The 27,900-nt window shown below is 42.8% G+C and overlaps 36 non-coding genes and 1 pseudogene across 36 annotated transcripts; all 37 read right to left on the bottom strand.

Moving 5' to 3' along the window:
* Positions 1–676: 676 nt before the first annotated feature.
* Positions 677–795, bottom strand: LOC142998370 (5S ribosomal RNA). Its single transcript, XR_012962733.1, has one exon. It is a non-coding gene; the product is annotated as a 5S ribosomal RNA (ribosomal RNA).
* Positions 796–1,542: 747 nt separating this feature from the next.
* On the bottom strand, positions 1,543–1,661 carry LOC142998358 (5S ribosomal RNA). The gene has a single exon (XR_012962732.1). It is a non-coding gene; the product is annotated as a 5S ribosomal RNA (ribosomal RNA).
* Positions 1,662–2,150: 489 nt separating this feature from the next.
* Positions 2,151–2,269, bottom strand: LOC142998346 (5S ribosomal RNA). The gene has a single exon (XR_012962731.1). It is a non-coding gene; the product is annotated as a 5S ribosomal RNA (ribosomal RNA).
* Positions 2,270–3,016: 747 nt separating this feature from the next.
* Positions 3,017–3,135, bottom strand: LOC142998335 (5S ribosomal RNA). Its single transcript, XR_012962730.1, has one exon. It is a non-coding gene; the product is annotated as a 5S ribosomal RNA (ribosomal RNA).
* A 489-nt stretch (positions 3,136–3,624) lies between these two features.
* LOC142998323 (5S ribosomal RNA) lies at positions 3,625–3,743 on the bottom strand. The gene has a single exon (XR_012962729.1). It is a non-coding gene; the product is annotated as a 5S ribosomal RNA (ribosomal RNA).
* Positions 3,744–4,478: 735 nt separating this feature from the next.
* Positions 4,479–4,597, bottom strand: LOC142998312 (5S ribosomal RNA). Its single transcript, XR_012962728.1, has one exon. It is a non-coding gene; the product is annotated as a 5S ribosomal RNA (ribosomal RNA).
* Positions 4,598–5,086: 489 nt separating this feature from the next.
* Positions 5,087–5,205, bottom strand: LOC142998300 (5S ribosomal RNA). Its single transcript, XR_012962727.1, has one exon. It is a non-coding gene; the product is annotated as a 5S ribosomal RNA (ribosomal RNA).
* A 739-nt stretch (positions 5,206–5,944) lies between these two features.
* On the bottom strand, positions 5,945–6,063 carry LOC142998289 (5S ribosomal RNA). Its single transcript, XR_012962726.1, has one exon. It is a non-coding gene; the product is annotated as a 5S ribosomal RNA (ribosomal RNA).
* Positions 6,064–6,806: 743 nt separating this feature from the next.
* LOC142998276 (5S ribosomal RNA) lies at positions 6,807–6,925 on the bottom strand. Its single transcript, XR_012962724.1, has one exon. It is a non-coding gene; the product is annotated as a 5S ribosomal RNA (ribosomal RNA).
* Positions 6,926–7,414: 489 nt separating this feature from the next.
* On the bottom strand, positions 7,415–7,533 carry LOC142998264 (5S ribosomal RNA). The gene has a single exon (XR_012962723.1). It is a non-coding gene; the product is annotated as a 5S ribosomal RNA (ribosomal RNA).
* Positions 7,534–8,284: 751 nt separating this feature from the next.
* On the bottom strand, positions 8,285–8,403 carry LOC142998252 (5S ribosomal RNA). Its single transcript, XR_012962721.1, has one exon. It is a non-coding gene; the product is annotated as a 5S ribosomal RNA (ribosomal RNA).
* Positions 8,404–9,140: 737 nt separating this feature from the next.
* Positions 9,141–9,259, bottom strand: LOC142998713 (5S ribosomal RNA). The gene has a single exon (XR_012963011.1). It is a non-coding gene; the product is annotated as a 5S ribosomal RNA (ribosomal RNA).
* A 743-nt stretch (positions 9,260–10,002) lies between these two features.
* LOC142998241 (5S ribosomal RNA) lies at positions 10,003–10,121 on the bottom strand. The gene has a single exon (XR_012962720.1). It is a non-coding gene; the product is annotated as a 5S ribosomal RNA (ribosomal RNA).
* A 490-nt stretch (positions 10,122–10,611) lies between these two features.
* Positions 10,612–10,730, bottom strand: LOC142998229 (5S ribosomal RNA). Its single transcript, XR_012962719.1, has one exon. It is a non-coding gene; the product is annotated as a 5S ribosomal RNA (ribosomal RNA).
* Positions 10,731–11,219: 489 nt separating this feature from the next.
* Positions 11,220–11,338, bottom strand: LOC142998216 (5S ribosomal RNA). Its single transcript, XR_012962717.1, has one exon. It is a non-coding gene; the product is annotated as a 5S ribosomal RNA (ribosomal RNA).
* A 737-nt stretch (positions 11,339–12,075) lies between these two features.
* On the bottom strand, positions 12,076–12,194 carry LOC142998204 (5S ribosomal RNA). Its single transcript, XR_012962716.1, has one exon. It is a non-coding gene; the product is annotated as a 5S ribosomal RNA (ribosomal RNA).
* Positions 12,195–12,683: 489 nt separating this feature from the next.
* LOC142998193 (5S ribosomal RNA) lies at positions 12,684–12,802 on the bottom strand. The gene has a single exon (XR_012962715.1). It is a non-coding gene; the product is annotated as a 5S ribosomal RNA (ribosomal RNA).
* Positions 12,803–13,291: 489 nt separating this feature from the next.
* LOC142998181 (5S ribosomal RNA) lies at positions 13,292–13,410 on the bottom strand. The gene has a single exon (XR_012962714.1). It is a non-coding gene; the product is annotated as a 5S ribosomal RNA (ribosomal RNA).
* A 743-nt stretch (positions 13,411–14,153) lies between these two features.
* Positions 14,154–14,272, bottom strand: LOC142998169 (5S ribosomal RNA). Its single transcript, XR_012962713.1, has one exon. It is a non-coding gene; the product is annotated as a 5S ribosomal RNA (ribosomal RNA).
* A 489-nt stretch (positions 14,273–14,761) lies between these two features.
* Positions 14,762–14,880, bottom strand: LOC142998630 (5S ribosomal RNA). The gene has a single exon (XR_012962931.1). It is a non-coding gene; the product is annotated as a 5S ribosomal RNA (ribosomal RNA).
* A 489-nt stretch (positions 14,881–15,369) lies between these two features.
* Positions 15,370–15,488, bottom strand: LOC142998156 (5S ribosomal RNA). The gene has a single exon (XR_012962711.1). It is a non-coding gene; the product is annotated as a 5S ribosomal RNA (ribosomal RNA).
* A 737-nt stretch (positions 15,489–16,225) lies between these two features.
* LOC142998145 (5S ribosomal RNA) lies at positions 16,226–16,344 on the bottom strand. The gene has a single exon (XR_012962710.1). It is a non-coding gene; the product is annotated as a 5S ribosomal RNA (ribosomal RNA).
* A 489-nt stretch (positions 16,345–16,833) lies between these two features.
* On the bottom strand, positions 16,834–16,952 carry LOC142998134 (5S ribosomal RNA). Its single transcript, XR_012962709.1, has one exon. It is a non-coding gene; the product is annotated as a 5S ribosomal RNA (ribosomal RNA).
* Positions 16,953–17,699: 747 nt separating this feature from the next.
* Positions 17,700–17,818, bottom strand: LOC142997351 (5S ribosomal RNA). Its single transcript, XR_012962080.1, has one exon. It is a non-coding gene; the product is annotated as a 5S ribosomal RNA (ribosomal RNA).
* A 489-nt stretch (positions 17,819–18,307) lies between these two features.
* LOC142998821 (5S ribosomal RNA) lies at positions 18,308–18,426 on the bottom strand. The gene has a single exon (XR_012963112.1). It is a non-coding gene; the product is annotated as a 5S ribosomal RNA (ribosomal RNA).
* Positions 18,427–19,165: 739 nt separating this feature from the next.
* LOC142998123 (5S ribosomal RNA) lies at positions 19,166–19,284 on the bottom strand. Its single transcript, XR_012962708.1, has one exon. It is a non-coding gene; the product is annotated as a 5S ribosomal RNA (ribosomal RNA).
* A 489-nt stretch (positions 19,285–19,773) lies between these two features.
* On the bottom strand, positions 19,774–19,892 carry LOC142998111 (5S ribosomal RNA). The gene has a single exon (XR_012962707.1). It is a non-coding gene; the product is annotated as a 5S ribosomal RNA (ribosomal RNA).
* Positions 19,893–20,621: 729 nt separating this feature from the next.
* Positions 20,622–20,740, bottom strand: LOC142998100 (5S ribosomal RNA). Its single transcript, XR_012962706.1, has one exon. It is a non-coding gene; the product is annotated as a 5S ribosomal RNA (ribosomal RNA).
* A 751-nt stretch (positions 20,741–21,491) lies between these two features.
* On the bottom strand, positions 21,492–21,610 carry LOC142998762 (5S ribosomal RNA). Its single transcript, XR_012963057.1, has one exon. It is a non-coding gene; the product is annotated as a 5S ribosomal RNA (ribosomal RNA).
* Positions 21,611–22,099: 489 nt separating this feature from the next.
* On the bottom strand, positions 22,100–22,218 carry LOC142998088 (5S ribosomal RNA). The gene has a single exon (XR_012962705.1). It is a non-coding gene; the product is annotated as a 5S ribosomal RNA (ribosomal RNA).
* A 741-nt stretch (positions 22,219–22,959) lies between these two features.
* LOC142998077 (5S ribosomal RNA) lies at positions 22,960–23,078 on the bottom strand. Its single transcript, XR_012962704.1, has one exon. It is a non-coding gene; the product is annotated as a 5S ribosomal RNA (ribosomal RNA).
* Positions 23,079–23,567: 489 nt separating this feature from the next.
* LOC142998044 (5S ribosomal RNA) lies at positions 23,568–23,676 on the bottom strand (annotated as a pseudogene).
* Positions 23,677–24,417: 741 nt separating this feature from the next.
* Positions 24,418–24,536, bottom strand: LOC142998065 (5S ribosomal RNA). Its single transcript, XR_012962703.1, has one exon. It is a non-coding gene; the product is annotated as a 5S ribosomal RNA (ribosomal RNA).
* A 743-nt stretch (positions 24,537–25,279) lies between these two features.
* LOC142998054 (5S ribosomal RNA) lies at positions 25,280–25,398 on the bottom strand. The gene has a single exon (XR_012962702.1). It is a non-coding gene; the product is annotated as a 5S ribosomal RNA (ribosomal RNA).
* A 489-nt stretch (positions 25,399–25,887) lies between these two features.
* On the bottom strand, positions 25,888–26,006 carry LOC142997077 (5S ribosomal RNA). Its single transcript, XR_012961816.1, has one exon. It is a non-coding gene; the product is annotated as a 5S ribosomal RNA (ribosomal RNA).
* A 751-nt stretch (positions 26,007–26,757) lies between these two features.
* Positions 26,758–26,876, bottom strand: LOC142998042 (5S ribosomal RNA). Its single transcript, XR_012962700.1, has one exon. It is a non-coding gene; the product is annotated as a 5S ribosomal RNA (ribosomal RNA).
* A 743-nt stretch (positions 26,877–27,619) lies between these two features.
* LOC142998030 (5S ribosomal RNA) lies at positions 27,620–27,738 on the bottom strand. Its single transcript, XR_012962699.1, has one exon. It is a non-coding gene; the product is annotated as a 5S ribosomal RNA (ribosomal RNA).
* Positions 27,739–27,900: the final 162 nt, after the last annotated feature.

The following is a 27,900-nucleotide window of genomic DNA, read 5'->3' as shown; positions in this document are numbered from 1 at the left end:
TACACACAACTACGTTAAAGTTCATGAATATCACAATTAACATGATGCCTTCATTAGAAACACACATTTCTGGTTAGTCAAGTCTTACCTCATGAAACTGATAATCCACACATAGAACATAAAAAGTGACCACTAACAACTCCTACGCTCACGATGGTCATCATCATCATCTTCATCATCTTCATCATCATCTTCATCATCACACAGTGGCTCGTCTCATTCACTTCTCATGTGCATTTATTCTTCATATATTATGACCATGTACAATACTGGTTTTCTGATTGTGTGCTTTCATATATCTTTCCTAATGTAACTTCAATGTTTTTTGAAATGTTTATGGGTTCAAAGCCAGCTGGAACCATCTTTGGCTTTTCCTCACTTCCACACACACACACACACACACACACACACGGTCTCTCTCTCTCTCTCTCTCTCTCTCTCTCTCTCTCTCTCTCTGTGTGTGGGGAGGGGGCGTATACAGAATACCAGGACAGAGGGAGTGTTAATTTGCAAATTGTAGAAGTTTCTCAGTTATATTCCTTTTTAAAGCTCTTTAAATGTTATTGTACTTTTGTACAGCTGTGCAGCATTGAGTGAAGTGTAAAAAGCTGCAATAATATTTCCTGAAATGACAGTGAAGGAGAAACAGCGCCCCCCGCTGCTTAGAGGGCGAAAATGCTTACGGCACCGGGTATTCCCAGGCGGTCTCCCATCCAAGTACTAACCCGGCCCGACCCTGCTTAGCTTCCGAGATCGGACGAGATCGGGCGTGTTCAGAGTGGTATGGCCGTAAACGAGGAGTGCAGCCACACACAGGCTCTTTATAGGTGAGACAGACCCGGGTCAAGTCATTGTGTACACACAACTACGTTAAAGTTCATGAATATCACAATTAACATGATGCCTTCATTAGAAACACACATTTCTGGTTAGTCAAGTCTTACCTCATGAAACTGATAATCCACACATAGAACATAAAAAGTGACCACTAACAACTCCTACGCTCACGATGGTCATCATCATCATCTTCATCATCTTCATCATCATCTTCATCATCACACAGTGGCTCGTCTCATTCACTTCTCATGTGCATTTATTCTTCATATATTATGACCATGTACAATACTGGTTTTCTGATTGTGTGCTTTCATATATCTTTCCTAATGTAACTTCAATGTTTTTTGAAATGTTTATGGGTTCAAAGCCAGCTGGAACCATCTTTGGCTTTTCCTCACTTCCACACACACACACACACACACACACACACACACACGGTCTCTCTCTCTCTCTCTCTCTCTCTCTCTCTTTCTCTCTCTCTCTCTGTGTGTGGGGAGGGGGCGTATACAGAATACCAGGACAGAGGGAGTGTTAATTTGCAAATTGTAGAAGTTTCTCAGTTATATTCCTTTTTAAAGCTCTTTAAATGTTATTGTACTTTTGTACAGCTGTGCAGCATTGAGTGAAGTGTAAAAAGCTGCAATAATATTTCCTGAAATGACAGTGAAGGAGAAACAGCGCCCCCCGCTGCTTAGAGGGCGAAAATGCTTACGGCACCGGGTATTCCCAGGCGGTCTCCCATCCAAGTACTAACCCGGCCCGACCCTGCTTAGCTTCCGAGATCGGACGAGATCGGGCGTGTTCAGAGTGGTATGGCCGTAAACGAGGAGTGCAGCCACACACAGGCTCTTTATAGGTGAGACAGACCCGGGTCAAGTCATTGTGCACACAAAGATACCAAACTACGTTTTTGGAAAATAATTTATGATCCAAATCAACATTTAAAGCTTTGGTGATGGAGGGTTAGGTCAGGAGAAATGAATTTCTCCTCTTTTCCTCTCCTTTTCTCTCTTTTTTTTCTTATCTTGTCTTCTACCCCAGTGTCATTTAGTAAATATTATTGTCGCATTTTAAACTTCACTCAATGCTGCACAGCTGTAGAACTTTCTTCATCTTTGTTCATATAATTGTGATGTTGAATAATTAGCCAATTGAAAGAGGTTCTCAGTTATATTCCTTTTTAAAGCTCTTTAAATGTTATTGTACTTTTGTACAGCTGTGCAGCATTGAGTGAAGTGTAAAAAGCTGCAATAATATTTCCTGAAATGACAGTGAAGGAGAAACAGCGCCCCCCGCTGCTTAGAGGGCGAAAATGCTTACGGCACCGGGTATTCCCAGGCGGTCTCCCATCCAAGTACTAACCCGGCCCGACCCTGCTTAGCTTCCGAGATCGGACGAGATCGGGCGTGTTCAGAGTGGTATGGCCGTAAACGAGGAGTGCAGCCACACACAGGCTCTTTATAGGTGAGACAGACCCGGGTCAAGTCATTGTGTACACACAACTACGTTAAAGTTCATGAATATCACAATTAACATGATGCCTTCATTAGAAACACACATTTCTGGTTAGTCAAGTCTTACCTCATGAAACTGATAATCCACACATAGAACATAAAAAGTGACCACTAACAACTCCTACGCTCACGATGGTCATCATCATCATCTTCATCATCTTCATCATCATCTTCATCATCACACAGTGGCTCGTCTCATTCACTTCTCATGTGCATTTATTCTTCATATATTATGACCATGTACAATACTGGTTTTCTGATTGTGTGCTTTCATATATCTTTCCTAATGTAACTTCAATGTTTTTTGAAATGTTTATGGGTTCAAAGCCAGCTGGAACCATCTTTGGCTTTTCCTCACTTCCACACACACACACACACACACACACACACACACACGGTCTCTCTCTCTCTCTCTCTCTCTCTCTCTCTTTCTCTCTCTCTCTCTGTGTGTGGGGAGGGGGCGTATACAGAATACCAGGACAGAGGGAGTGTTAATTTGCAAATTGTAGAAGTTTCTCAGTTATATTCCTTTTTAAAGCTCTTTAAATGTTATTGTACTTTTGTACAGCTGTGCAGCATTGAGTGAAGTGTAAAAAGCTGCAATAATATTTCCTGAAATGACAGTGAAGGAGAAACAGCGCCCCCCGCTGCTTAGAGGGCGAAAATGCTTACGGCACCGGGTATTCCCAGGCGGTCTCCCATCCAAGTACTAACCCGGCCCGACCCTGCTTAGCTTCCGAGATCGGACGAGATCGGGCGTGTTCAGAGTGGTATGGCCGTAAACGAGGAGTGCAGCCACACACAGGCTCTTTATAGGTGAGACAGACCCGGGTCAAGTCATTGTGCACACAAAGATACCAAACTACGTTTTTGGAAAATAATTTATGATCCAAATCAACATTTAAAGCTTTGGTGATGGAGGGTTAGGTCAGGAGAAATGAATTTCTCCTCTTTTCCTCTCCTTTTCTCTCTTTTTTTTCTTATCTTGTCTTTTACCCCAGTGTCATTTAGTAAATATTATTGTCGCATTTTAAACTTCACTCAATGCTGCACAGCTGTAGAACTTTCTTCATCTTTGTTCATATAATTGTGATGTTGAATAATTAGCCAATTGAAAGAGGTTCTCAGTTATATTCCTTTTTAAAGCTCTTTAAATGTTATTGTACTTTTGTACAGCTGTGCAGCATTGAGTGAAGTGTAAAAAGCTGCAATAATATTTCCTGAAATGACAGTGAAGGAGAAACAGCGCCCCCCGCTGCTTAGAGGGCGAAAATGCTTACGGCACCGGGTATTCCCAGGCGGTCTCCCATCCAAGTACTAACCCGGCCCGACCCTGCTTAGCTTCCGAGATCGGACGAGATCGGGCGTGTTCAGAGTGGTATGGCCGTAAACGAGGAGTGCAGCCACACACAGGCTCTTTATAGGTGAGACAGACCCGGGTCAAGTCATTGTGTACACACAACTACGTTAAAGTTCATGAATATCACAATTAACATGATGCCTTCATTAGAAACACACATTTCTGGTTAGTCAAGTCTTACCTCATGAAACTGATAATCCACACATAGAACATAAAAAGTGACCACTAACAACTCCTACGCTCACGATGGTCATCATCATCATCTTCATCATCTTCATCATCATCTTCATCATCACACAGTGGCTCGTCTCATTCACTTCTCATGTGCATTTATTCTTCATATATTATGACCATGTACAATACTGGTTTTCTGATTGTGTGCTTTCATATATCTTTCCTAATGTAACTTCAATGTTTTTTGAAATGTTTATGGGTTCAAAGCCAGCTGGAACCATCTTTGGCTTTTCCTCACTTCCACACACACACACACACACACACACACACGGTCTCTCTCTCTCTCTCTCTCTCTCTCTCTCTCTCTCTCTCTGTGTGTGGGGAGGGGGCGTATACAGAATACCAGGACAGAGGGAGTGTTAATTTGCAAATTGTAGAAGTTTCTCAGTTATATTCCTTTTTAAAGCTCTTTAAATGTTATTGTACTTTTGTACAGCTGTGCAGCATTGAGTGAAGTGTAAAAAGCTGCAATAATATTTCCTGAAATGACAGTGAAGGAGAAACAGCGCCCCCCGCTGCTTAGAGGGCGAAAATGCTTACGGCACCGGGTATTCCCAGGCGGTCTCCCATCCAAGTACTAACCCGGCCCGACCCTGCTTAGCTTCCGAGATCGGACGAGATCGGGCGTGTTCAGAGTGGTATGGCCGTAAACGAGGAGTGCAGCCACACACAGGCTCTTTATAGGTGAGACAGACCCGGGTCAAGTCATTGTGCACACAAAGATACCAAACTACGTTTTTGGAAAATAATTTATGATCCAAATCAACATTTAAAGCTTTGGTGATGGAGGGTTAGGTCAGGAGAAATGAATTTCTCCTCTTTTCCTCTCCTTTTCTCTCTTTTTTTTCTTATCTTGTCTTCTACCCCAGTGTCATTTAGTAAATATTATTGTCGCATTTTAAACTTCACTCAATGCTGCACAGCTGTAGAACTTTCTTCATCTTTGTTCATATAATTGTGATGTTGAATAATTAGCCAATTGAAAGAGGTTCTCAGTTATATTCCTTTTTAAAGCTCTTTAAATGTTATTGTACTTTTGTACAGCTGTGCAGCATTGAGTGAAGTGTAAAAAGCTGCAATAATATTTCCTGAAATGACAGTGAAGGAGAAACAGCGCCCCCCGCTGCTTAGAGGGCGAAAATGCTTACGGCACCGGGTATTCCCAGGCGGTCTCCCATCCAAGTACTAACCCGGCCCGACCCTGCTTAGCTTCCGAGATCGGACGAGATCGGGCGTGTTCAGAGTGGTATGGCCGTAAACGAGGAGTGCAGCCACACACAGGCTCTTTATAGGTGAGACAGACCCGGGTCAAGTCATTGTGTACACACAACTACGTTAAAGTTCATGAATATCACAATTAACATGATGCCTTCATTAGAAACACACATTTCTGGTTAGTCAAGTCTTACCTCATGAAACTGATAATCCACACATAGAACATAAAAAGTGACCACTAACAACTCCTACGCTCACGATGGTCATCATCATCATCTTCATCATCTTCATCATCATCTTCATCATCACACAGTGGCTCGTCTCATTCACTTCTCATGTGCATTTATTCTTCATATATTATGACCATGTACAATACTGGTTTTCTGATTGTGTGCTTTCATATATCTTTCCTAATGTAACTTCAATGTTTTTTGAAATGTTTATGGGTTCAAAGCCAGCTGGAACCATCTTTGGCTTTTCCTCACTTCCACACACACACACACACACACACACACACGGTCTCTCTCTCTCTCTCTCTCTCTCTCTCTCTCTCTCTCTCTCTCTGTGTGTGGGGAGGGGGCGTATACAGAATACCAGGACAGAGGGAGTGTTAATTTGCAAATTGTAGAAGTTTCTCAGTTATATTCCTTTTTAAAGCTCTTTAAATGTTATTGTACTTTTGTACAGCTGTGCAGCATTGAGTGAAGTGTAAAAAGCTGCAATAATATTTCCTGAAATGACAGTGAAGGAGAAACAGCGCCCCCCGCTGCTTAGAGGGCGAAAATGCTTACGGCACCGGGTATTCCCAGGCGGTCTCCCATCCAAGTACTAACCCGGCCCGACCCTGCTTAGCTTCCGAGATCGGACGAGATCGGGCGTGTTCAGAGTGGTATGGCCGTAAACGAGGAGTGCAGCCACACACAGGCTCTTTATAGGTGAGACAGACCCGGGTCAAGTCATTGTGTACACACAACTACGTTAAAGTTCATGAATATCACAATTAACATGATGCCTTCATTAGAAACACACATTTCTGGTTAGTCAAGTCTTACCTCATGAAACTGATAATCCACACATAGAACATAAAAAGTGACCACTAACAACTCCTACGCTCACGATGGTCATCATCATCATCTTCATCATCTTCATCATCATCTTCATCATCACACAGTGGCTCGTCTCATTCACTTCTCATGTGCATTTATTCTTCATATATTATGACCATGTACAATACTGGTTTTCTGATTGTGTGCTTTCATATATCTTTCCTAATGTAACTTCAATGTTTTTTGAAATGTTTATGGGTTCAAAGCCAGCTGGAACCATCTTTGGCTTTTCCTCACTTCCACACACACACACACACACACACACACACACACACGGTCTCTCTCTCTCTCTCTCTCTCTCTCTTTCTCTCTCTCTCTCTGTGTGTGGGGAGGGGGCGTATACAGAATACCAGGACAGAGGGAGTGTTAATTTGCAAATTGTAGAAGTTTCTCAGTTATATTCCTTTTTAAAGCTCTTTAAATGTTATTGTACTTTTGTACAGCTGTGCAGCATTGAGTGAAGTGTAAAAAGCTGCAATAATATTTCCTGAAATGACAGTGAAGGAGAAACAGCGCCCCCCGCTGCTTAGAGGGCGAAAATGCTTACGGCACCGGGTATTCCCAGGCGGTCTCCCATCCAAGTACTAACCCGGCCCGACCCTGCTTAGCTTCCGAGATCGGACGAGATCGGGCGTGTTCAGAGTGGTATGGCCGTAAACGAGGAGTGCAGCCACACACAGGCTCTTTATAGGTGAGACAGACCCGGGTCAAGTCATTGTGCACACAAAGATACCAAACTACGTTTTTGGAAAATAATTTATGATCCAAATCAACATTTAAAGCTTTGGTGATGGAGGGTTAGGTCAGGAGAAATGAATTTCTCCTCTTTTCCTCTCCTTTTCTCTCTTTTTTTTCTTATCTTGTCTTCTACCCCAGTGTCATTTAGTAAATATTATTGTCGCATTTTAAACTTCACTCAATGCTGCACAGCTGTAGAACTTTCTTCATCTTTGTTCATATAATTGTGATGTTGAATAATTAGCCAATTGAAAGAGGTTCTCAGTTATATTCCTTTTTAAAGCTCTTTAAATGTTATTGTACTTTTGTACAGCTGTGCAGCATTGAGTGAAGTGTAAAAAGCTGCAATAATATTTCCTGAAATGACAGTGAAGGAGAAACAGCGCCCCCCGCTGCTTAGAGGGCGAAAATGCTTACGGCACCGGGTATTCCCAGGCGGTCTCCCATCCAAGTACTAACCCGGCCCGACCCTGCTTAGCTTCCGAGATCGGACGAGATCGGGCGTGTTCAGAGTGGTATGGCCGTAAACGAGGAGTGCAGCCACACACAGGCTCTTTATAGGTGAGACAGACCCGGGTCAAGTCATTGTGTACACACAACTACGTTAAAGTTCATGAATATCACAATTAACATGATGCCTTCATTAGAAACACACATTTCTGGTTAGTCAAGTCTTACCTCATGAAACTGATAATCCACACATAGAACATAAAAAGTGACCACTAACAACTCCTACGCTCACGATGGTCATCATCATCATCTTCATCATCTTCATCATCATCTTCATCATCACACAGTGGCTCGTCTCATTCACTTCTCATGTGCATTTATTCTTCATATATTATGACCATGTACAATACTGGTTTTCTGATTGTGTGCTTTCATATATCTTTCCTAATGTAACTTCAATGTTTTTTGAAATGTTTATGGGTTCAAAGCCAGCTGGAACCATCTTTGGCTTTTCCTCACTTCCACACACACACACACACACACACACACACGGTCTCTCTCTCTCTCTCTCTCTCTCTCTCTCTCTCTCTCTCTCTCTCTCTCTCTCTCTGTGTGTGGGGAGGGGGCGTATACAGAATACCAGGACAGAGGGAGTGTTAATTTGCAAATTGTAGAAGTTTCTCAGTTATGTTCCTTTTTAAAGCTCTTTAAATGTTATTGTACTTTTGTACAGCTGTGCAGCATTGAGTGAAGTGTAAAAAGCTGCAATAATATTTCCTGAAATGACAGTGAAGGAGAAACAGCGCCCCCCGCTGCTTAGAGGGCGAAAATGCTTACGGCACCGGGTATTCCCAGGCGGTCTCCCATCCAAGTACTAACCCGGCCCGACCCTGCTTAGCTTCCGAGATCGGACGAGATCGGGCGTGTTCAGAGTGGTATGGCCGTAAACGAGGAGTGCAGCCACACACAGGCTCTTTATAGGTGAGACAGACCCGGGTCAAGTCATTGTGTACACACAACTACGTTAAAGTTCATGAATATCACAATTAACATGATGCCTTCATTAGAAACACACATTTCTGGTTAGTCAAGTCTTACCTCATGAAACTGATAATCCACACATAGAACATAAAAAGTGACCACTAACAACTCCTACGCTCACGATGGTCATCATCATCATCTTCATCATCTTCATCATCATCTTCATCATCACACAGTGGCTCGTCTCATTCACTTCTCATGTGCATTTATTCTTCATATATTATGACCATGTACAATACTGGTTTTCTGATTGTGTGCTTTCATATATCTTTCCTAATGTAACTTCAATGTTTTTTGAAATGTTTATGGGTTCAAAGCCAGCTGGAACCATCTTTGGCTTTTCCTCACTTCCACACACACACACACACACACACACACACGGTCTCTCTCTCTCTCTCTCTCTCTCTCTCTCTCTCTCTCTCTCTGTGTGTGGGGAGGGGGCGTATACAGAATACCAGGACAGAGGGAGTGTTAATTTGCAAATTGTAGAAGTTTCTCAGTTATATTCCTTTTTAAAGCTCTTTAAATGTTATTGTACTTTTGTACAGCTGTGCAGCATTGAGTGAAGTGTAAAAAGCTGCAATAATATTTCCTGAAATGACAGTGAAGGAGAAACAGCGCCCCCCGCTGCTTAGAGGGCGAAAATGCTTACGGCACCGGGTATTCCCAGGCAGTCTCCCATCCAAGTACTAACCCGGCCCGACCCTGCTTAGCTTCCGAGATCGGACGAGATCGGGCGTGTTCAGAGTGGTATGGCCGTAAACGAGGAGTGCAGCCACACACAGGCTCTTTATAGGTGAGACAGACCCGGGTCAAGTCATTGTGTACACACAACTACGTTAAAGTTCATGAATATCACAATTAACATGATGCCTTCATTAGAAACACACATTTCTGGTTAGTCAAGTCTTACCTCATGAAACTGATAATCCACACATAGAACATAAAAAGTGACCACTAACAACTCCTACGCTCACGATGGTCATCATCATCATCTTCATCATCTTCATCATCATCTTCATCATCACACAGTGGCTCGTCTCATTCACTTCTCATGTGCATTTATTCTTCATATATTATGACCATGTACAATACTGGTTTTCTGATTGTGTGCTTTCATATATCTTTCCTAATGTAACTTCAATGTTTTTTGAAATGTTTATGGGTTCAAAGCCAGCTGGAACCATCTTTGGCTTTTCCTCACTTCCACACACACACACACACACACACACACACACACACGGTCTCTCTCTCTCTCTCTCTCTCTCTCTTTCTCTCTCTCTCTCTGTGTGTGGGGAGGGGGCGTATACAGAATACCAGGACAGAGGGAGTGTTAATTTGCAAATTGTAGAAGTTTCTCAGTTATATTCCTTTTTAAAGCTCTTTAAATGTTATTGTACTTTTGTACAGCTGTGCAGCATTGAGTGAAGTGTAAAAAGCTGCAATAATATTTCCTGAAATGACAGTGAAGGAGAAACAGCGCCCCCCGCTGCTTAGAGGGCGAAAATGCTTACGGCACCGGGTATTCCCAGGCGGTCTCCCATCCAAGTACTAACCCGGCCCGACCCTGCTTAGCTTCCGAGATCGGACGAGATCGGGCGTGTTCAGAGTGGTATGGCCGTAAACGATGGGGTGCAGCCACACACAGGCTCTTTATAGGTGAGACAGACCCGGGTCAAGTCATTGTGCACACAAAGATACCAAACTACGTTTTTGGAAAATAATTTATGATCCAAATCAACATTTAAAGCTTTGGTGATGGAGGGTTAGGTCAGGAGAAATGAATTTCTCCTCTTTTCCTCTCCTTTTCTCTCTTTTTTTTCTTATCTTGTCTTCTACCCCAGTGTCATTTAGTAAATATTATTGTCGCATTTTAAACTTCACTCAATGCTGCACAGCTGTAGAACTTTCTTCATCTTTGTTCATATAATTGTGATGTTGAATAATTAGCCAATTGAAAGAGGTTCTCAGTTATATTCCTTTTTAAAGCTCTTTAAATGTTATTGTACTTTTGTACAGCTGTGCAGCATTGAGTGAAGTGTAAAAAGCTGCAATAATATTTCCTGAAATGACAGTGAAGGAGAAACAGCGCCCCCCGCTGCTTAGAGGGCGAAAATGCTTACGGCACCGGGTATTCCCAGGCGGTCTCCCATCCAAGTACTAACCCGGCCCGACCCTGCTTAGCTTCCGAGATCGGACGAGATCGGGCGTGTTCAGAGTGGTATGGCCGTAAACGAGGAGTGCAGCCACACACAGGCTCTTTATAGGTGAGACAGACCCGGGTCAAGTCACTGTGCACACAAAGATACCAAACTACGTTTTTGGAAAATAATTTATGATCCAAATCAACATTTAAAGCTTTGGTGATGGAGGGTTAGGTCAGGAGAAATGAATTTCTCCTCTTTTCCTCTCCTTTTCTCTCTTTTTTTTCTTATCTTGTCTTCTACCCCAGTGTCATTTAGTAAATATTATTGTCGCATTTTACACTTCACTCAATGCTGCACAGCTGTAGAACTTTCTTCATCTTTGTTCATATAATTGTGATGTTGAATAATTAGCCAATTGAAAGAGGTTCTCAGTTATATTCCTTTTTAAAGCTCTTTAAATGTTATTGTACTTTTGTACAGCTGTGCAGCATTGAGTGAAGTGTAAAAAGCTGCAATAATATTTCCTGAAATGACAGTGAAGGAGAAACAGCGCCCCCCGCTGCTTAGAGGGCGAAAATGCTTACGGCACCGGGTATTCCCAGGCGGTCTCCCATCCAAGTACTAACCCGGCCCGACCCTGCTTAGCTTCCGAGATCGGACGAGATCGGGCGTGTTCAGAGTGGTATGGCCGTAAACGAGGAGTGCAGCCACACACAGGCTCTTTATAGGTGAGACAGACCCGGGTCAAGTCATTGTGTACACACAACTACGTTAAAGTTCATGAATATCACAATTAACATGATGCCTTCATTAGAAACACACATTTCTGGTTAGTCAAGTCTTACCTCATGAAACTGATAATCCACACATAGAACATAAAAAGTGACCACTAACAACTCCTACGCTCACGATGGTCATCATCATCATCTTCATCATCTTCATCATCATCTTCATCATCACACAGTGGCTCGTCTCATTCACTTCTCATGTGCATTTATTCTTCATATATTATGACCATGTACAATACTGGTTTTCTGATTGTGTGCTTTCATATATCTTTCCTAATGTAACTTCAATGTTTTTTGAAATGTTTATGGGTTCAAAGCCAGCTGGAACCATCTTTGGCTTTTCCTCACTTCCACACACACACACACACACACACACACACGGTCTCTCTCTCTCTCTCTCTCTCTCTCTCTCTCTCTCTCTCTCTGTGTGTGGGGAGGGGGCGTATACAGAATACCAGGACAGAGGGAGTGTTAATTTGCAAATTGTAGAAGTTTCTCAGTTATATTCCTTTTTAAAGCTCTTTAAATGTTATTGTACTTTTGTACAGCTGTGCAGCATTGAGTGAAGTGTAAAAAGCTGCAATAATATTTCCTGAAATGACAGTGAAGGAGAAACAGCGCCCCCCGCTGCTTAGAGGGCGAAAATGCTTACGGCACCGGGTATTCCCAGGCGGTCTCCCATCCAAGTACTAACCCGGCCCGACCCTGCTTAGCTTCCGAGATCGGACGAGATCGGGCGTGTTCAGAGTGGTATGGCCGTAAACGAGGAGTGCAGCCACACACAGGCTCTTTATAGGTGAGACAGACCCGGGTCAAGTCATTGTGCATACAAAGATACCAAACTACGTTTTTGGAAAATAATTTATGATCCAAATCAACATTTAAAGCTTTGGTGATGGAGGGTTAGGTCAGGAGAAATGAATTTCTCCTCTTTTCCTCTCCTTTTCTCTCTTTTTTTTCTTATCTTGTCTTCTACCCCAGTGTCATTTAGTAAATATTATTGTCGCATTTTACACTTCACTCAATGCTGCACAGCTGTAGAACTTTCTTCATCTTTGTTCATATAATTGTGATGTTGAATAATTAGCCAATTGAAAGAGGTTCTCAGTTATATTCCTTTTTAAAGCTCTTTAAATGTTATTGTACTTTTGTACAGCTGTGCAGCATTGAGTGAAGTGTAAAAAGCTGCAATAATATTTCCTGAAATGACAGTGAAGGAGAAACAGCGCCCCCCGCTGCTTAGAGGGCGAAAATGCTTACGGCACCGGGTATTCCCAGGCGGTCTCCCATCCAAGTACTAACCCGGCCCGACCCTGCTTAGCTTCCGAGATCGGACGAGATCGGGCGTGTTCAGAGTGGTATGGCCGTAAACGAGGAGTGCAGCCACACACAGGCTCTTTATAGGTGAGACAGACCCGGGTCAAGTCACTGTGCACACAAAGATACCAAACTACGTTTTTGGAAAATAATTTATGATCCAAATCAACATTTAAAGCTTTGGTGATGGAGGGTTAGGTCAGGAGAAATGAATTTCTCCTCTTTTCCTCTCCTTTTCTCTCTTTTTTTTCTTATCTTGTCTTCTACCCCAGTGTCATTTAGTAAATATTATTGTCGCATTTTAAACTTCACTCAATGCTGCACAGCTGTAGAACTTTCTTCATCTTTGTTCATATAATTGTGATGTTGAATAATTAGCCAATTGAAAGAGGTTCTCAGTTATATTCCTTTTTAAAGCTCTTTAAATGTTATTGTACTTTTGTACAGCTGTGCAGCATTGAGTGAAGTGTAAAAAGCTGCAATAATATTTCCTGAAATGACAGTGAAGGAGAAACAGCGCCCCCCGCTGCTTAGAGGGCGAAAATGCTTACGGCACCGGGTATTCCCAGGCGGTCTCCCATCCAAGTACTAACCCGGCCCGACCCTGCTTAGCTTCCGAGATCGGACGAGATCGGGCGTGTTCAGAGTGGTATGGCCGTAAACGAGGAGTGCAGCCACACACAGGCTCTTTATAGGTGAGACAGACCCGGGTCAAGTCATTGTGTACACACAACTACGTTAAAGTTCATGAATATCACAATTAACATGATGCCTTCATTAGAAACACACATTTCTGGTTAGTCAAGTCTTACCTCATGAAACTGATAATCCACACATAGAACATAAAAAGTGACCACTAACAACTCCTACGCTCACGATGGTCATCATCATCATCTTCATCATCTTCATCATCATCTTCATCATCACACAGTGGCTCGTCTCATTCACTTCTCATGTGCATTTATTCTTCATATATTATGACCATGTACAATACTGGTTTTCTGATTGTGTGCTTTCATATATCTTTCCTAATGTAACTTCAATGTTTTTTGAAATGTTTATGGGTTCAAAGCCAGCTGGAACCATCTTTGGCTTTTCCTCACTTCCACACACACACACACACACACACACACACACACACGGTCTCTCTCTCTCTCTCTCTCTCTCTCTTTCTCTCTCTCTCTCTGTGTGTGGGGAGGGGGCGTATACAGAATACCAGGACAGAGGGAGTGTTAATTTGCAAATTGTAGAAGTTTCTCAGTTATATTCCTTTTTAAAGCTCTTTAAATGTTATTGTACTTTTGTACAGCTGTGCAGCATTGAGTGAAGTGTAAAAAGCTGCAATAATATTTCCTGAAATGACAGTGAAGGAGAAACAGCGCCCCCCGCTGCTTAGAGGGCGAAAATGCTTACGGCACCGGGTATTCCCAGGCGGTCTCCCATCCAAGTACTAACCCGGCCCGACCCTGCTTAGCTTCCGAGATCGGACGAGATCGGGCGTGTTCAGAGTGGTATGGCCGTAAACGAGGAGTGCAGCCACACACAGGCTCTTTATAGGTGAGACAGACCCGGGTCAAGTCATTGTGCACACAAAGATACCAAACTACGTTTTTGGAAAATAATTTATGATCCAAATCAACATTTAAAGCTTTGGTGATGGAGGGTTAGGTCAGGAGAAATGAATTTCTCCTCTTTTCCTCTCCTTTTCTCTCTTTTTTTTCTTATCTTGTCTTCTACCCCAGTGTCATTTAGTAAATATTATTGTCGCATTTTAAACTTCACTCAATGCTGCACAGCTGTAGAACTTTCTTCATCTTTGTTCATATAATTGTGATGTTGAATAATTAGCCAATTGAAAGAGGTTCTCAGTTATATTCCTTTTTAAAGCTCTTTAAATGTTATTGTACTTTTGTACAGCTGTGCAGCATTGAGTGAAGTGTAAAAAGCTGCAATAATATTTCCTGAAATGACAGTGAAGGAGAAACAGCGCCCCCCGCTGCTTAGAGGGCGAAAACGCTTACGGCACCGGGTATTCCCAGGCGGTCTCCCATCCAAGTACTAACCCGGCCCGACCCTGCTTAGCTTCCGAGATCGGACGAGATCGGGCGTGTTCAGAGTGGTATGGCCGTAAACGAGGAGTGCAGCCACACACAGGCTCTTTATAGGTGAGACAGACCCGGGTCAAGTCACTGTGCACACAAAGATACCAAACTACGTTTTTGGAAAATAATTTATGATCCAAATCAACATTTAAAGCTTTGGTGATGGAGGGTTAGGTCAGGAGAAATGAATTTCTCCTCTTTTCCTCTCCTTTTCTCTCTTTTTTTTCTTATCTTGTCTTCTACCCCAGTGTCATTTAGTAAATATTATTGTCGCATTTTACACTTCACTCAATGCTGCACAGCTGTAGAACTTTCTTCATCTTTGTTCATATAATTGTGATGTTGAATAATTAGCCAATTGAAAGAGGTTCTCAGTTATATTCCTTTTTAAAGCTCTTTAAATGTTATTGTACTTTTGTACAGCTGTGCAGCATTGAGTGAAGTGTAAAAAGCTGCAATAATATTTCCTGAAATGACAGTGAAGGAGAAACAGCGCCCCCCGCTGCTTAGAGGGCGAAAATGCTTACGGCACCGGGTATTCCCAGGCGGTCTCCCATCCAAGTACTAACCCGGCCCGACCCTGCTTAGCTTCCGAGATCGGACGAGATCGGGCGTGTTCAGAGTGGTATGGCCGTAAACGAGGAGTGCAGCCACACACAGGCTCTTTATAGGTGAGACAGACCCGGGTCAAGTCATTGTGTACACACAACTACGTTAAAGTTCATGAATATCACAATTAACATGATGCCTTCATTAGAAACACACATTTCTGGTTAGTCAAGTCTTACCTCATGAAACTGATAATCCACACATAGAACATAAAAAGTGACCACTAACAACTCCTACGCTCACGATGGTCATCATCATCATCTTCATCATCTTCATCATCATCTTCATCATCACACAGTGGCTCGTCTCATTCACTTCTCATGTGCATTTATTCTTCATATATTATGACCATGTACAATACTGGTTTTCTGATTGTGTGCTTTCATATATCTTTCCTAATGTAACTTCAATGTTTTTTGAAATGTTTATGGGTTCAAAGCCAGCTGGAACCATCTTTGGCTTTTCCTCACTTCCACACACACACACACACACACACACACACGGTCTCTCTCTCTCTCTCTCTCTCTCTCTCTCTCTCTCTCTCTCTGTGTGTGGGGAGGGGGCGTATACAGAATACCAGGACAGAGGGAGTGTTAATTTGCAAATTGTAGAAGTTTCTCAGTTATATTCCTTTTTAAAGCTCTTTAAATGTTATTGTACTTTTGTACAGCTGTGCAGCATTGAGTGAAGTGTAAAAAGCTGCAATAATATTTCCTGAAATGACAGTGAAGGAGAAACAGCGCCCCCCGCTGCTTAGAGGGCGAAAATGCTTACGGCACCGGGTATTCCCAGGCGGTCTCCCATCCAAGTACTAACCCGGCCCGACCCTGCTTAGCTTCCGAGATCGGACGAGATCGGGCGTGTTCAGAGTGGTATGGCCGTAAACGAGGAGTGCAGCCACACACAGGCTCTTTATAGGTGAGACAGACCCGGGTCAAGTCATTGTGCACACAAAGATACCAAACTACGTTTTTGGAAAATAATTTATGATCCAAATCAACATTTAAAGCTTTGGTGATGGAGGGTTAGGTCAGGAGAAATGAATTTCTCCTCTTTTCCTCTCCTTTTCTCTCTTTTTTTTCTTATCTTGTCTTCTACCCCAGTGTCATTTAGTAAATATTATTGTCGCATTTTACACTTCACTCAATGCTGCACAGCTGTAGAACTTTCTTCATCTTTGTTCATATAATTGTGATGTTGAATAATTAGCCAATTGAAAGAGGTTCTCAGTTATATTCCTTTTTAAAGCTCTTTAAATGTTATTGTACTTTTGTACAGCTGTGCAGCATTGAGTGAAGTGTAAAAAGCTGCAATAATATTTCCTGAAATGACAGTGAAGGAGAAACAGCGCCCCCCGCTGCTTAGAGGGCGAAAATGCTTACGGCACCGGGTATTCCCAGGCGGTCTCCCATCCAAGTACTAACCCGGCCCGACCCTGCTTAGCTTCCGAGATCGGACGAGATCGGGCGTGTTCAGAGTGGTATGGCCGTAAACGAGGAGTGCAGCCACACACAGGCTCTTTATAGGTGAGACAGACCCGGGTCAAGTCATTGTGTACACACAACTACGTTAAAGTTCATGAATATCACAATTAACATGATGCCTTCATTAGAAACACACATTTCTGGTTAGTCAAGTCTTACCTCATGAAACTGATAATCCACACATAGAACATAAAAAGTGACCACTAACAACTCCTACGCTCACGATGGTCATCATCATCATCTTCATCATCTTCATCATCATCTTCATCATCACACAGTGGCTCGTCTCATTCACTTCTCATGTGCATTTATTCTTCATATATTATGACCATGTACAATACTGGTTTTCTGATTGTGTGCTTTCATATATCTTTCCTAATGTAACTTCAATGTTTTTTGAAATGTTTATGGGTTCAAAGCCAGCTGGAACCATCTTTGGCTTTTCCTCACTTCCACACACACACACACACACACACACACACACACACACACGGTCTCTCTCTCTCTCTCTCTCTCTCTCTTTCTCTCTCTCTCTCTGTGTGTGGGGAGGGGGCGTATACAGAATACCAGGACAGAGGGAGTGTTAATTTGCAAATTGTAGAAGTTTCTCAGTTATATTCCTTTTTAAAGCTCTTTAAATGTTATTGTACTTTTGTACAGCTGTGCAGCATTGAGTGAAGTGTAAAAAGCTGCAATAATATTTCCTGAAATGACAGTGAAGGAGAAACAGCGCCCCCCGCTGCTTAGAGGGCGAAAATGCTTACGGCACCGGGTATTCCCAGGCGGTCTCCCATCCAAGTACTAACCCGGCCCAACCCTGCTTAGCTTCCGAGATCGGACGAGATCGGGCGTGTTCAGAGTGGTATGGCCGTAAACGAGGAGTGCAGCCACACACAGGCTCTTTATAGGTGAGACAGACCCGGGTCAAGTCACTGTGCACACAAAGATACCAAACTACGTTTTTGGAAAATAATTTATGATCCAAATCAACATTTAAAGCTTTGGTGATGGAGGGTTAGGTCAGGAGAAATGAATTTCTCCTCTTTTCCTCTCCTTTTCTCTCTTTTTTTTCTTATCTTGTCTTCTACCCCAGTGTCATTTAGTAAATATTATTGTCGCATTTTAAACTTCACTCAATGCTGCACAGCTGTAGAACTTTCTTCATCTTTGTTCATATAATTGTGATGTTGAATAATTAGCCAATTGAAAGAGGTTCTCAGTTATATTCCTTTTTAAAGCTCTTTAAATGTTATTGTACTTTTGTACAGCTGTGCAGCATTGAGTGAAGTGTAAAAAGCTGCAATAATATTTCCTGAAATGACAGTGAAGGAGAAACAGCGCCCCCCGCTGCTTAGAGGGCGAAAATGCTTACGGCACCGGGTATTCCCAGGCGGTCTCCCATCCAAGTACTAACCCGGCCCGACCCTGCTCAGCTTCCGAGATCGGACGAGATCGGGCGTGTTCAGAGTGGTATGGCCGTAAACGAGGAGTGCAGCCACACACAGGCTCTTTATAGGTGAGACAGACCCGGGTCAAGTCATTGTGTACACACAACTACGTTAAAGTTCATGAATATCACAATTAACATGATGCCTTCATTAGAAACACACATTTCTGGTTAGTCAAGTCTTACCTCATGAAACTGATAATCCACACATAGAACATAAAAAGTGACCACTAACAACTCCTACGCTCACGATGGTCATCATCATCATCTTCATCATCTTCATCATCATCTTCATCATCACACAGTGGCTCGTCTCATTCACTTCTCATGTGCATTTATTCTTCATATATTATGACCATGTACAATACTGGTTTTCTGATTGTGTGCTTTCATATATCTTTCCTAATGTAACTTCAATGTTTTTTGAAATGTTTATGGGTTCAAAGCCAGCTGGAACCATCTTTGGCTTTTCCTCACTTCCACACACACACACACACACACACACACACGGTCTCTCTCTCTCTCTCTCTCTCTCTCTCTCTCTCTCTCTCTCTCTGTGTGTGGGGAGGGGGCGTATACAGAATACCAGGACAGAGGGAGTGTTAATTTGCAAATTGTAGAAGTTTCTCAGTTATATTCCTTTTTAAAGCTCTTTAAATGTTATTGTACTTTTGTACAGCTGTGCAGCATTGAGTGAAGTGTAAAAAGCTGCAATAATATTTCCTGAAATGACAGTGAAGGAGAAACAGCGCCCCCCGCTGCTTAGAGGGCGAAAATGCTTACGGCACCGGGTATTCCCAGGCGGTCTCCCATCCAAGTACTAACCCGGCCCGACCCTGCTTAGCTTCCGAGATCGGACGAGATCGGGCGTGTTCAGAGTGGTATGGCCGTAAACGAGGAGTGCAGCCACACACAGGCTCTTTATAGGTGAGACAGACCCGGGTCAAGTCATTGTGCACACAAAGATACCAAACTACGTTTTTGGAAAATAATTTATGATCCAAATCAACATTTAAAGCTTTGGTGATGGAGGGTTAGGTCAGGAGAAATGAATTTCTCCTCTTTTCCTCTCCTTTTCTCTCTTTTTTTTCTTATCTTGTCTTCTACCCCAGTGTCATTTAGTAAATATTATTGTCGCATTTTAAACTTCACTCAATGCTGCACAGCTGTAGAACTTTCTTCATCTTTGTTCATATAATTGTGATGTTGAATAATTAGCCAATTGAAAGAGGTTCTCAGTTATATTCCTTTTTAAAGCTCTTTAAATGTTATTGTACTTTTGTACAGCTGTGCAGCATTGAGTGAAGTGTAAAAAGCTGCAATAATATTTCCTGAAATGACAGTGAAGGAGAAACAGCGCCCCCCGCTGCTTAGAGGGCGAAAATGCTTACGGCACCGGGTATTCCCAGGCGGTCTCCCATCCAAGTACTAACCCGGCCCGACCCTGCTTAGCTTCCGAGATCGGACGAGATCGGGCGTGTTCAGAGTGGTATGGCCGTAAACGAGGAGTGCAGCCACACACAGGCTCTTTATAGGTGAGACAGACCCGGGTCAAGTCATTGTGTACACACAACTACGTTAAAGTTCATGAATATCACAATTAACATGATGCCTTCATTAGAAACACACATTTCTGGTTAGTCAAGTCTTACCTCATGAAACTGATAATCCACACATAGAACATAAAAAGTGACCACTAACAACTCCTACGCTCACGATGGTCATCATCATCATCTTCATCATCTTCATCATCATCTTCATCATCACACAGTGGCTCGTCTCATTCACTTCTCATGTGCATTTATTCTTCATATATTATGACCATGTACAATACTGGTTTTCTGATTGTGTGCTTTCATATATCTTTCCTAATGTAACTTCAATGTTTTTTGAAATGTTTATGGGTTCAAAGCCAGCTGGAACCATCTTTGGCTTTTCCTCACTTCCACACACACACACACACACACACACACGGTCTCTCTCTCTCTCTCTCTCTCTCTCTCTCTCTCTCTGTGTGTGGGGAGGGGGCGTATACAGAATACCAGGACAGAGGGAGTGTTAATTTGCAAATTGTAGAAGTTTCTCAGTTATATTCCTTTTTAAAGCTCTTTAAATGTTATTGTACTTTTGTACAGCTGTGCAGCATTGAGTGAAGTGTAAAAAGCTGCAATAATATTTCCTGAAATGACAGTGAAGGAGAAACAGCGCCCCCCGCTGCTTAGAGGGCGAAAATGCTTACGGCACCGGGTATTCCCAGGCGGTCTCCCATCCAAGTACTAACCCGGCCCGACCCTGCTTAGCTTCCGAGATCGGACGAGATCGGGCGTGTTCAGAGTGGTATGGCCGTAAACGAGGAGTGCAGCCACACACAGGCTCTTTATAGGTGAGACAGACCCGGGTCAAGTCATTGTGTACACACAACTACGTTAAAGTTCATGAATATCACAATTAACATGATGCCTTCATTAGAAACACACATTTCTGGTTAGTCAAGTCTTACCTCATGAAACTGATAATCCACACATAGAACATAAAAAGTGACCACTAACAACTCCTACGCTCACGATGGTCATCATCATCATCTTCATCATCTTCATCATCATCTTCATCATCACACAGTGGCTCGTCTCATTCACTTCTCATGTGCATTTATTCTTCATATATTATGACCATGTACAATACTGGTTTTCTGATTGTGTGCTTTCATATATCTTTCCTAATGTAACTTCAATGTTTTTTGAAATGTTTATGGGTTCAAAGCCAGCTGGAACCATCTTTGGCTTTTCCTCACTTCCACACACACACACACACACACACACACACACACACACACGGTCTCTCTCTCTCTCTCTCTCTCTCTCTCTCTTTCTCTCTCTCTCTCTGTGTGTGGGGAGGGGGCGTATACAGAATACCAGGACAGAGGGAGTGTTAATTTGCAAATTGTAGAAGTTTCTCAGTTATATTCCTTTTTAAAGCTCTTTAAATGTTATTGTACTTTTGTACAGCTGTGCAGCATTGAGTGAAGTGTAAAAAGCTGCAATAATATTTCCTGAAATGACAGTGAAGGAGAAACAGTGCCCCCCGCTGCTTAGAGGGCGAAAATGCTTACGGCACCGGGTATTCCCAGGCGGTCTCCCATCCAAGTACTAACCCGGCCTGACCCTGCTTAGCTTCCGAGATCGGACGAGATCGGGCGTGTTCAGAGTGGTATGGCCGTAAACGAGGAGTGCAGCCACACACAGGCTCTTTATAGGTGAGACAGACCCGGGTCAAGTCATTGTGCACACAAAGATACCAAACTACGTTTTTGGAAAATAATTTATGATCCAAATCAACATTTAAAGCTTTGGTGATGGAGGGTTAGGTCAGGAGAAATGAATTTCTCCTCTTTTCCTCTCCTTTTCTCTCTTTTTTTTCTTATCTTGTCTTCTACCCCAGTGTCATTTAGTAAATATTATTGTCGCATTTTAAACTTCACTCAATGCTGCACAGCTGTAGAACTTTCTTCATCTTTGTTCATATAATTGTGATGTTGAATAATTAGCCAATTGAAAGAGGTTCTCAGTTATATTCCTTTTTAAAGCTCTTTAAATGTTATTGTACTTTTGTACAGCTGTGCAGCATTGAGTGAAGTGTAAAAAGCTGCAATAATATTTCCTGAAATGACAGTGAAGGAGAAACAGCGCCCCCCGCTGCTTAGAGGGCGAAAATGCTTACGGCACCGGGTATTCCCAGGCGGTCTCCCATCCAAGTACTAACCCGGCCCGACCCTGCTTAGCTTCCGAGATCGGACGAGATCGGGCGTGTTCAGAGTGGTATGGCCGTAAACGAGGAGTGCAGCCACACACAGGCTCTTTATAGGTGAGACAGACCCGGGTCAAGTCATTGTGTACACACAACTACGTTAAAGTTCATGAATATCACAATTAACATGATGCCTTCATTAGAAACACACATTTCTGGTTAGTCAAGTCTTACCTCATGAAACTGATAATCCACACATAGAACATAAAAAGTGACCACTAACAACTCCTACGCTCACGATGGTCATCATCATCATCTTCATCATCTTCATCATCATCTTCATCATCACACAGTGGCTCGTCTCATTCACTTCTCATGTGCATTTATTCTTCATATATTATGACCATGTACAATACTGGTTTTCTGATTGTGTGCTTTCATATATCTTTCCTAATGTAACTTCAATGTTTTTTGAAATGTTTATGGGTTCAAAGCCAGCTGGAACCATCTTTGGCTTTTCCTCACTTCCACACACACACACACACACACACACACACGGTCTCTCTCTCTCTCTCTCTCTCTCTCTCTCTCTCTCTCTCTCTCTCTGTGTGTGGGGAGGGGGCGTATACAGAATACCAGGACAGAGGGAGTGTTAATTTGCAAATTGTAGAAGTTTCTCAGTTATATTCCTTTTTAAAGCTCTTTAAATGTTATTGTACTTTTGTACAGCTGTGCAGCATTGAGTGAAGTGTAAAAAGCTGCAATAATATTTCCTGAAATGACAGTGAAGGAGAAACAGCGCCCCCCGCTGCTTAGAGGGCGAAAATGCTTACGGCACCGGGTATTCCCAGGCGGTCTCCCATCCAAGTACTAACCCGGCCCGACCCTGCTTAGCTTCCGAGATCGGACGAGATCGGGCGTGTTCAGAGTGGTATGGCCGTAAACGAGGAGTGCAGCCACACACAGGCTCTTTATAGGTGAGACAGACCCGGGTCAAGTCATTGTGCACACAAAGATACCAAACTACGTTTTTGGAAAATAATTTATGATCCAAATCAACATTTAAAGCTTTGGTGATGGAGGGTTAGGTCAGGAGAAATGAATTTCTCCTCTTTTCCTCTCCTTTTCTCTCTTTTTTTTCTTATCTTGTCTTCTACCCCAGTGTCATTTAGTAAATATTATTGTCGCATTTTAAACTTCACTCAATGCTGCACAGCTGTAGAACTTTCTTCATCTTTGTTCATATAATTGTGATGTTGAATAATTAGCCAATTGAAAGAGGTTCTCAGTTATATTCCTTTTTAAAGCTCTTTAAATGTTATTGTACTTTTGTACAGCTGTGCAGCATTGAGTGAAGTGTAAAAAGCTGCAATAATATTTCCTGAAATGACAGTGAAGGAGAAACAGCGCCCCCCGCTGCTTAGAGGGCGAAAATGCTTACGGCACCGGGTATTCCCAGGCGGTCTCCCATCCAAGTACTAACCCGGCCCGACCCTGCTTAGCTTCCGAGATCGGGCGTGTTCAGAGTGGTATGGCCGTAAACGAGGAGTGCAGCCACACACAGGCTCTTTATAGGTGAGACAGACCCGGGTCAAGTCATTGTGTACACACAACTACGTTAAAGTTCATGAATATCACAATTAACATGATGCCTTCATTAGAAACACACATTTCTGGTTAGTCAAGTCTTACCTCATGAAACTGATAATCCACACATAGAACATAAAAAGTGACCACTAACAACTCCTACGCTCACGATGGTCATCATCATCATCTTCATCATCTTCATCATCATCTTCATCATCACACAGTGGCTCGTCTCATTCACTTCTCATGTGCATTTATTCTTCATATATTATGACCATGTACAATACTGGTTTTCTGATTGTGTGCTTTCATATATCTTTCCTAATGTAACTTCAATGTTTTTTGAAATGTTTATGGGTTCAAAGCCAGCTGGAACCATCTTTGGCTTTTCCTCACTTCCACACACACACACACACACACACACACACGGTCTCTCTCTCTCTCTCTCTCTCTCTCTCTCTCTCTCTCTCTCTCTCTGTGTGTGGGGAGGGGGCGTATACAGAATACCAGGACAGAGGGAGTGTTAATTTGCAAATTGTAGAAGTTTCTCAGTTATATTCCTTTTTAAAGCTCTTTAAATGTTATTGTACTTTTGTACAGCTGTGCAGCATTGAGTGAAGTGTAAAAAGCTGCAATAATATTTCCTGAAATGACAGTGAAGGAGAAACAGCGCCCCCCGCTGCTTAGAGGGCGAAAATGCTTACGGCACCGGGTATTCCCAGGCGGTCTCCCATCCAAGTACTAACCCGGCCCGACCCTGCTTAGCTTCCGAGATCGGACGAGATCGGGCGTGTTCAGAGTGGTATGGCCGTAAACGAGGAGTGCAGCCACACACAGGCTCTTTATAGGTGAGACAGACCCGGGTCAAGTCATTGTGTACACACAACTACGTTAAAGTTCATGAATATCACAATTAACATGATGCCTTCATTAGAAACACACATTTCTGGTTAGTCAAGTCTTACCTCATGAAACTGATAATCCACACATAGAACATAAAAAGTGACCACTAACAACTCCTACGCTCACGATGGTCATCATCATCATCTTCATCATCTTCATCATCATCTTCATCATCACACAGTGGCTCGTCTCATTCACTTCTCATGTGCATTTATTCTTCATATATTATGACCATGTACAATACTGGTTTTCTGATTGTGTGCTTTCATATATCTTTCCTAATGTAACTTCAATGTTTTTTGAAATGTTTATGGGTTCAAAGCCAGCTGGAACCATCTTTGGCTTTTCCTCACTTCCACACACACACACACACACACACACACACACACACGGTCTCTCTCTCTCTCTCTCTCTCTCTCTTTCTCTCTCTCTCTCTGTGTGTGGGGAGGGGGCGTATACAGAATACCAGGACAGAGGGAGTGTTAATTTGCAAATTGTAGAAGTTTCTCAGTTATATTCCTTTTTAAAGCTCTTTAAATGTTATTGTACTTTTGTACAGCTGTGCAGCATTGAGTGAAGTGTAAAAAGCTGCAATAATATTTCCTGAAATGACAGTGAAGGAGAAACAGCGCCCCCCGCTGCTTAGAGGGCGAAAATGCTTACGGCACCGGGTATTCCCAGGCGGTCTCCCATCCAAGTACTAACCCGGCCCGACCCTGCTTAGCTTCCGAGATCGGACGAGATCGGGCGTGTTCAGAGTGGTATGGCCGTAAACGAGGAGTGCAGCCACACACAGGCTCTTTATAGGTGAGACAGACCCGGGTCAAGTCATTGTGCACACAAAGATACCAAACTACGTTTTTGGAAAATAATTTATGATCCAAATCAACATTTAAAGCTTTGGTGATGGAGGGTTAGGTCAGGAGAAATGAATTTCTCCTCTTTTCCTCTCCTTTTCTCTCTTTTTTTTCTTATCTTGTCTTCTACCCCAGTGTCATTTAGTAAATATTATTGTCGCATTTTAAACTTCACTCAATGCTGCACAGCTGTAGAACTTTCTTCATCTTTGTTCATATAATTGTGATGTTGAATAATTAGCCAATTGAAAGAGGTTCTCAGTTATATTCCTTTTTAAAGCTCTTTAAATGTTATTGTACTTTTGTACAGCTGTGCAGCATTGAGTGAAGTGTAAAAAGCTGCAATAATATTTCCTGAAATGACAGTGAAGGAGAAACAGCGCCCCCCGCTGCTTAGAGGGCGAAAATGCTTACAGCACCGGGTATTCCCAGGCGGTCTCCCATCCAAGTACTAACCCCGCCCGACCCTGCTTAGCTTCCGAGATCGGACGAGATCGGGCGTGTTCAGAGTGGTATGGCCGTAAACGAGGAGTGCAGCCACACACAGGCTCTTTATAGGTGAGACAGACCCGGGTCAAGTCATTGTGTACACACAACTACGTTAAAGTTCATGAATATCACAATTAACATGATGCCTTCATTAGAAACACACATTTCTGGTTAGTCAAGTCTTACCTCATGAAACTGATAATCCACACATAGAACATAAAAAGTGACCACTAACAACTCCTACGCTCACGATGGTCATCATCATCATCTTCATCATCTTCATCATCATCTTCATCATCACACAGTGGCTCGTCTCATTCACTTCTCATGTGCATTTATTCTTCATATATTATGACCATGTACAATACTGGTTTTCTGATTGTGTGCTTTCATATATCTTTCCTAATGTAACTTCAATGTTTTTTGAAATGTTTATGGGTTCAAAGCCAGCTGGAACCATCTTTGGCTTTTCCTCACTTCCACACACACACACACACACACACACACACGGTCTCTCTCTCTCTCTCTCTCTCTCTCTCTCTCTCTCTCTCTCTCTCTCTCTCTCTCTGTGTGTGGGGAGGGGGCGTATACAGAATACCAGGACAGAGGGAGTGTTAATTTGCAAATTGTAGAAGTTTCTCAGTTATGTTCCTTTTTAAAGCTCTTTAAATGTTATTGTACTTTTGTACAGCTGTGCAGCATTGAGTGAAGTGTAAAAAGCTGCAATAATATTTCCTGAAATGACAGTGAAGGAGAAACAGCGCCCCCCGCTGCTTAGAGGGCGAAAATGCTTACGGCACCGGGTATTCCCAGGCGGTCTCCCATCCAAGTACTAACCCGGCCCGACCCTGCTTAGCTTCCGAGATCGGACGAGATCGGGCGTGTTCAGAGTGGTATGGCCGTAAACGAGGAGTGCAGCCACACACAGGCTCTTTATAGGTGAGACAGACCCGGGTCAAGTCATTGTGTACACACAACTACGTTAAAGTTCATGAATATCACAATTAACATGATGCCTTCATTAGAAACACACATTTCTGGTTAGTCAGGTCTTACCTCATGAAACTGATAATCCACACATAGAACATAAAAAGTGACCACTAACAACTCCTACGCTCACGATGGTCATCATCATCATCTTCATCATCTTCATCATCATCTTCATCATCACACAGTGGCTCGTCTCATTCACTTCTCATGTGCATTTATTCTTCATATATTATGACCATGTACAATACTGGTTTTCTGATTGTGTGCTTTCATATATCTTTCCTAATGTAACTTCAATGTTTTTTGAAATGTTTATGGGTTCAAAGCCAGCTGGAACCATCTTTGGCTTTTCCTCACTTCCACACACACACACACACACACACACACACGGTCTCTCTCTCTCTCTCTCTCTCTCTCTCTCTCTCTCTCTCTCTCTCTCTGTGTGTGGGGAGGGGGCGTATACAGAATACCAGGACAGAGGGAGTGTTAATTTGCAAATTGTAGAAGTTTCTCAGTTATATTCCTTTTTAAAGCTCTTTAAATGTTATTGTACTTTTGTACAGCTGTGCAGCATTGAGTGAAGTGTAAAAAGCTGCAATAATATTTCCTGAAATGACAGTGAAGGAGAAACAGCGCCCCCCGCTGCTTAGAGGGCGAAAATGCTTACGGCACCGGGTATTCCCAGGCGGTCTCCCATCCAAGTACTAACCCGGCCCGACCCTGCTTAGCTTCCGAGATCGGACGAGATCGGGCGTGTTCAGAGTGGTATGGCCGTAAACGAGGAGTGCAGCCACACACAGGCTCTTTATAGGTGAGACAGACCCGGGTCAAGTCATTGTGTACACACAACTACGTTAAAGTTCATGAATATCACAATTAACATGATGCCTTCATTAGAAACACACATTTCTGGTTAGTCAAGTCTTACCTCATGAAACTGA

The sequence above is a fragment of the Genypterus blacodes genome, unplaced genomic scaffold (genome assembly GCF_046128005.1).
Source record: "Genypterus blacodes isolate CSIRO-AG114 ecotype Tasmania unplaced genomic scaffold, CSIRO-AGI_Gbla_v1 ptg000039l_1, whole genome shotgun sequence".
Classification (NCBI taxonomy): Eukaryota; Metazoa; Chordata; class Actinopteri; order Ophidiiformes; family Ophidiidae; genus Genypterus; species Genypterus blacodes.
This window is presented reverse-complemented; position numbering and strand designations above follow the sequence as displayed.